This window comes from Oncorhynchus masou, chromosome 18 (assembly GCF_036934945.1).
Source record: "Oncorhynchus masou masou isolate Uvic2021 chromosome 18, UVic_Omas_1.1, whole genome shotgun sequence".
Taxonomy (NCBI): Eukaryota; Metazoa; Chordata; class Actinopteri; order Salmoniformes; family Salmonidae; genus Oncorhynchus; species Oncorhynchus masou.
Genome location: NC_088229.1, coordinates 54635625 through 54642479, shown reverse-complemented (window position 1 = coordinate 54642479; position 6855 = coordinate 54635625).

The following is a 6855-nucleotide window of genomic DNA, read 5'->3' as shown; positions in this document are numbered from 1 at the left end:
CTTTAAGAGGAGAGGAAGTGAAAGTACTGGAATGGGGCTCTGGCCCTGCATTCTGCCATTTAGATCGTAATGAAAATGTTTGTGGACAGGGGATCTGATCCTAGATCAGCACTCATGTTCTGAGATGCATGTTTGAATGTGGGCCCTGGCCTCTAACCTTCCCAATAGAGTCAGCTGATTTTTTTACCTTTTACCCTACCCCAAATATTTGTTTGGAGTAGGGTGAAAATTTTCACCTAAAATTACATACCCAAACCTAACTGCCTGGAGCTCAGGACCTGAAGCAAGGGTATGCATATTCTTGATGACATTTGAATGGAAACACTTTGAAGTTTGTGGAAATGTAAAATTAATGTAGGAGAATATAAAACATTAGATCTGGTAAAAAATAATACAAAGAAAAAAACTTGTGTTTTTTTGTAGCATCATCTCTGAAATGCAAAAGAAAGGCCATAATGTATGATTCCAGCCCAGGCTCAATTTAGACGTTGGCCCCTAGATGGCAGCATTGTATGTACAAAGTTTTAGACTGATCCAATGAATCATTGCACTGCTGTTCAAAAAGATGTATCAAGACTGTCCAAATGTGCCTAATTGGTTTATTAATAACTTTTCAAGTTCAAAACTGTGCACTCCTCAAACAATAGCATGGTATTATTACACTGTAATAGCTACTGTAAATTGGACAGTGCACTTAGATTAACAAGAATATAAGCTTTCTGCCAATATCAGATATGTCTATGTCCTGGGAATTGTTCTTGTTACTTACAACCTCATGCTAATCGCATTTGCCTACGTTAGCTCAACCGTCCTCTGGGGGACCCACTAATCCTGTAGAGGACATGAAGTTCAGTCAATCTGGAAAATTTCAAGAACTTTGAAAGTTTCTTCAAGTGCAGTCGCAAAAACCATCAAGCGCTATGATGAAACTGGCTCTCATGAGGACTGCCACATGAAAAGAAGACCCAGAGTTACCTCTGCTGCAGAGGATAAATTCATTAGAGTTAACTGCACCACAGATTGCAGCCCAAATAAATGCTTCACAGAGTTCAAGTAACAGAAACATCTCAACATCAACTGTTCACAGGAGACTGTGAATCAGGCCTTCATGGTCGAATTGCTGTAAAGAAACCACTACTGAAGGACACCAATAAGAAGAAGAGATTTGCTTGGGCCAAGAGACACGAGCATTGGACATTAGACCAGTGGAAATCTGTCCTTTGGTCTGATGAGACCAAATTTGAGATTTTTTGTATCAACCGCCATGTCTTTGTGAGACGCAGAGTAGGTGAACGGATGATCTATGCATGTGTGGTTCCCACCGTGAAGCATGGAGGAGGAGGTGTGATGGTGTGGGGGGTGCTTTGCTAGTGACACTGTCAGAGATTTTTTTCACGCACACACACACACGCCTGTACTTTACTACTGTCCCTCACACCACCACTCTGTGGCAGTGAGCCAACTAATTTGCAGCACAGCCGTTTGCACTGTCTGTCAAACCTCAGGGAGATGAAAGAAACCCTGAAACAGCAGCAAGCCTGTCACACTCCTCCTTTCTCCCTCGCTCCTAGGCTTTCATTTCTTTCTCCTGCGACCTTTCTAAAACTGCTGAATCCTCTGCTTCTTACACCCATCCAATTTCACAATCATCCCATCCTACCACCCACCTCCGACTCTTTCCTGGTCTGACACCCCTCCCACTTTTTGGCACCCCTCCACTTTTTCCTGTCTTCCCTGGCCTGTTTTATGCTGTGCGTCCTCTCTTGCGCCTTCCCATTTATTGACTGCTATTTTTTACGCCCTTATCTATTCTACCTTTTCACCCCTGCCATCCCCATCTCCCTTTATCATTGTCCTCTCTAATTCTCTCTCTTTCATGTCTCCCGCTCTTACCCTGTCACTCTTATCCCATCTCTCCCTCTCCTTCCTTTGGCACTCACCCCATCTCTTTCTCCTTCTCTCCCTTTTCCCCCTTTTGGCGCCACCCTCTTTTTTTCTCCCCCTCTCTTTTGATTGTCACTCAGCCCCTCTCGTTCCCCGTTCCCTCCCTTGTCACTCCGGAGTCAGTTCATGATATCCCCCATTTCAGATTGTCCCCCTTGTTCAGAGAAATTAGTCAATTCAATCTTTATATTTTTTTACCAGAAAGTGTAGAAGTACCTAATTTTTGACCACTAGATGCCACTGTTCCTGCTATACCGCCTCACTACTTTATCAATTTTGCAGGGCTCTTGAGTGTTTATAAATACATCACAACATTTTGTTTGCAACTTTGGGTAGAAAAGCATTCAATTTTGCTCATGATGAAAATAAATTGTGTGGTCATCCTCACAGTTCAAGCCAGTCCTTTGTGAAAGCAATTCAGTTTTTCCTTCTCTTAGCAACCTAATGCTTCAACCCAGCTCTGCTTGAATAGTCCAACAAGTGTGAGCTCTCTGAGAGGGCTATGGTGCAATTCTCAAAACTTTAATGGAGAAATAGGCTAGGGACTAAAATGTTGTGACAACCCAAACAAAATAATACATTGCATGGCTGTATTGTGTTTGCTTTTTAAGTATATATATAGTACCAGTCAAAGTTTGGACACCTACTCATTCAAGGGTTTTATTTACTTTTTTATATTTTCTACAATGTGGAAAAATAGTGAAGACATCAAAACTATGAAATAACACATGTAATCATGTAGTAACCAAAAACGTGTTACACAAATCAAAATATATTTTAGATTCTTCAAAGTATCCACCCTTTGCCTTGATGACAGCTTTGCACACTCTTGGCATTCTCTCAACCAGCTTCACCTGCAATGCTTTTCCAACAGTCTTGAAGGAGTTCCCACATATGCTGAGCACTTGTTTGGTTGCTATTCCTTCACTCTGCGGTCCAACTCATCCAAAACCATCTCAATTGGGTTGAGGTCGGGTGATTGTGGAGGCCAAGTCATCTGATGCAGCACTCCGCCACTCCCCTTCTTGGTCAAATAGGTCTTACACAGCCTGGAGGTGTGTTGGCTCATTGATCTGTTGAAAAACAAATGATAGTCCCAGGAAGTGCAGACCAGATGTGATGGCGTATCACTGCAGAATGCTGTGGTAGCCATGCTGATTAAGTGTGCCTTGAATTCTAAATAAATCACTGACAGTGTCACCAGCAAAGTACCCCCACACCATCACACCTCCTCCATGCTTCACGGTGGGAACCACACATGCAGAGATCATCCGTTCACCTACTCTGCGTCTCACAAAGACATGGCAGTTGGAATCAAAAATCTCAAATTTGGACTCATCAGACCAAAGGACAGATTTCCATCTGTCTAATGTCCATTGTACATGTTTCTTGGCCCAAGCAAATCTTTTCTTCTTCTTGGTGTCCTTTAGTAGTGGTTTCCTAGCAGCAATTTGACTATGAAGGATTGATTCACACAGTCTCCTGTGAACAGTTGATGTTGAGATGTGTATGTTACTTGAACTCTGTGAAGCATTTATTTCGGCTGCAATTTCTGAGGTTGGCAACTCTAATGAACTTATCCTTTGTAGCAGAGGTAATTCTGGGTCTTCCTTTCCAGTTGTGGTTGTCATGAGAGCCAGTTTCATCATCGCACTTCATAGTTTTTACAACTGCACTTGAAGAAACTTTCAAAGTTGTTCAAATTTTCCAGATTGACTGACTTTCTCTTTGCTTTTTTGAGCTTTTCTTGCCATAATATGGACTTGGTCTTTTACCAAATAGGGTTACCTACTGTATACCACCCCTACCTTGTCACAACACCACTGATTGGCTCAAATGCATTAAGAAGGAAAGAAATTCCACAAATTATCTTACAAGTCACACCTGTTAATGGAAATGCATTCCAGGTGACTACATCATTACATCATGAAGCTGGTTGAGAGAATGCCAAAGGCAAAGGCAAAAGATGGCTACTTTGAAGAATCTCAATTATAGAATATATTTAGGTCTGTTTAAAATGTTTTGGTTACTACTGTACATGATTCCATATGTTTTATTTCATAGTTTTGATGTCTTCTATTATTTTGCAATGTAGAAAATAGTGAAAACTGGGTAGGTGTGTCTAAACCTTTGACTGGTACTGTATATATCAGGAAGCAGCTCTGATGATTAGTAATATTAACATTAAGCCCAACCCAATACCATTACCATTGCAAAACACTATACGCTGTGTGTTTGCGACTTGTTCATTTGAAGACCATAACATTGAAACCATTAGACCTGCTGGAGCCTAATTGTTTGCTTGTTCACCAGGAATGGTCGAACTGTAACTTGTTTCAGGCCTTTTTTTTAAAGAGAATAAAACATACACAAAGGGTGTTTGTTGGACATAGATTAAGCGTAAGAGAAGAACAAACTGAATTGTTTTCATGGAGGACTTGAATTTGTGAGTGTTTTTTTTTTTACCCAAAGATGCAAAGGAAATGTTGCAATCTATTTAACTGACAGAAAATTGATAAGGTAGTGAGGGCGATATAGCAGGAACGGCAGCATCTAGTGGTCAAAACATGGTACTTTCACACTACTTTACGGTAAACAATGCAATTACTTCAATTCGTTTCTCTGAATAGGAGAAAAGACTATCACCAGATTCACAGGGAATTCATTACATAGCATGGAGAAGCAATACTCCAAACCACATCTTCATACTATTTGTCAAACATAGAGGTCTGATACTGGTTGTTTGGGATGGATTGGTGTGCTGGGTCCGGAGGTGTTTTTTGACAATTTCTTAGGATTCGTCATGCCTTACTTTTTGGTAGGAAGAAGTTTAGTCCAAATTGGATGTCGGGTACTATATTTATTGAATATTATCGGAATCCTATCAATTAAAATGGACAATTTGAGATGCAATCAATTAGCTTAAATACTCAGAGATCAAATTATATTTAAATACAAATTATGTTTCAGGAATGCTAATGGTATCTGTTACTAACTACAGAACCGTTCAGAACAATCTGAGATGGTGGGTGTCGAAATCCTGCTCCTTGTTCTTTTCGAGGTGGAACGACCCTCAGCCAATGTCACGTTCTGTCAGCCCCTAGTGCAGAAGCTTTGCCTGCAGGCCCCAGAGCTGCAGTCAATGCCACTGTGTGCCTGGAGCTTCGATAAGCCACTCTGTCCTCAATCCCTCTAGTGCAGCCACAGCTCTTGGCACCACTCTACACCACAACCTCAGTCACTGGAGGCCAAGGAGGAGGAGGACGCCTTTGCCCGTCAGCCATCATGCTGCCATACATAGCCCAGCTCAAAGCATGTTTACTAGAAGACTGAATGCATGAACTTATGACAGTAGCTAAATGAGTCAGAAGAAGTGTGCGGTTCTTGGTTACTTTGAAAGTGAGCTAAGGATTAATTATGGATTTGATGTCCGTTCTTAAAAGTGCGCTGCAATATTGACTGTTGCGCCATTTAATTTCTTCCCACCGACCCCTCCTTTTTGTAGCAAACCATGTGGCGAGGCTGCGGTTTACTGAAAAGAAAAACAAAGAAATGAGGGACGTATGCCGTTAAACGAGAGGTCACAGTGAGAAGTGAGAGAGACAGAATGAGCGTGGCTGGGTTGACAGCCCGATGATTGCATTTAGCGAGAAAACAGAAGGGCTTTCTTGGTCATCTTTAGTCGTGTGATCATTTCTATGAATAGCGCTGTCATCCTTCCATAGTACATCACAGCTCTTCTCTGTTGACGGTGTGAAAATAACTGGTGCGAAAATAACTGGTTCACACGACCACACACTCGTCAAGCTAATTCCCGCGGAGAGGACGCAAGAGGCACCGTCGGGAGTCATTTGCCAGTTAAGCTTTATGGCGCATAGTCTGCTCGAGAAGCAAGGGGAGGGAGGGTGGGGTGGATGGAAAGGAGGTTGTGGGGAGGATAGAGGTATTTTCAGCTTCTGAGCACCATAAGGATATTATACTCAGTGAGCTACAGGCAAATACAGGCTTCCGGTTTCCCAGTTCCACACAGGGGCTGACGCTGCTTACTGCATTTGAGGCGACAGTTTTAAGCTTGATTGTACAGCTCTTCTAAGCGTTCTTGAGCTCAAAATACCTCGAGCTAAAAAAAAAAACATTTTAAAACCACACCAATTGTGTGTGTTTTTTTTAAACACCAGCCTGCACTCTCACAAGAGGTATAAAAATCGAGAGACAGCAATCTGTACACTGGATGGCTCCACACAGAGATGGGACCAAGTCACAATTGATCAAGTCCTAGGCAAGTCTCAACTCTTAACCTTCACATCTTGAGTCCCAGGTCAAGTCCCACGTTCCAGAGCTCAAGTCAAGTCACAAGTCCCTAATTTGGGGTCAATGGTGTTTTATACAGCTTTCAATGTAATTCTTTAATTCAGGTTGTATTTTTATGTTTTTCTTACACTAGGCCTACTAGTACAGTACATCTGTGAAGTACATAAGAAACTTCACAGATCATGAAATAAATGGTTTTTGAATCATTACTAATGGAAAGGCAATCCAAATTATGATTTATAGCAAGTGTTGATAGTACAGCTACAGTTTGACTGACAAAATCTCCAGCAGGAATCAAGTGGTTGGCTGAGAATAAACTTTCACGGGAACTCTTGCTCAGAGCACATATTTTCAAGCATTGGAAAAATATAGGACAGTGCTCTATTTTTCCCCTTGCCTTTCTGCACTTGCCGGCACAGTGGCGCTAGGCAGAACAGAATATAACGGTCATTCCCCCTTATAACCCAATGCAATTCTCCACTTTGAGCAACAAAATTGCTACAAATGTATGTTCATGATGCAATAACAGAATTTAACAGGAGAGGAAGGTGGTGCTGCTCTTTTGGGAGGGAGAAAGCCATGTCGCTTGAGTCTCTTGAG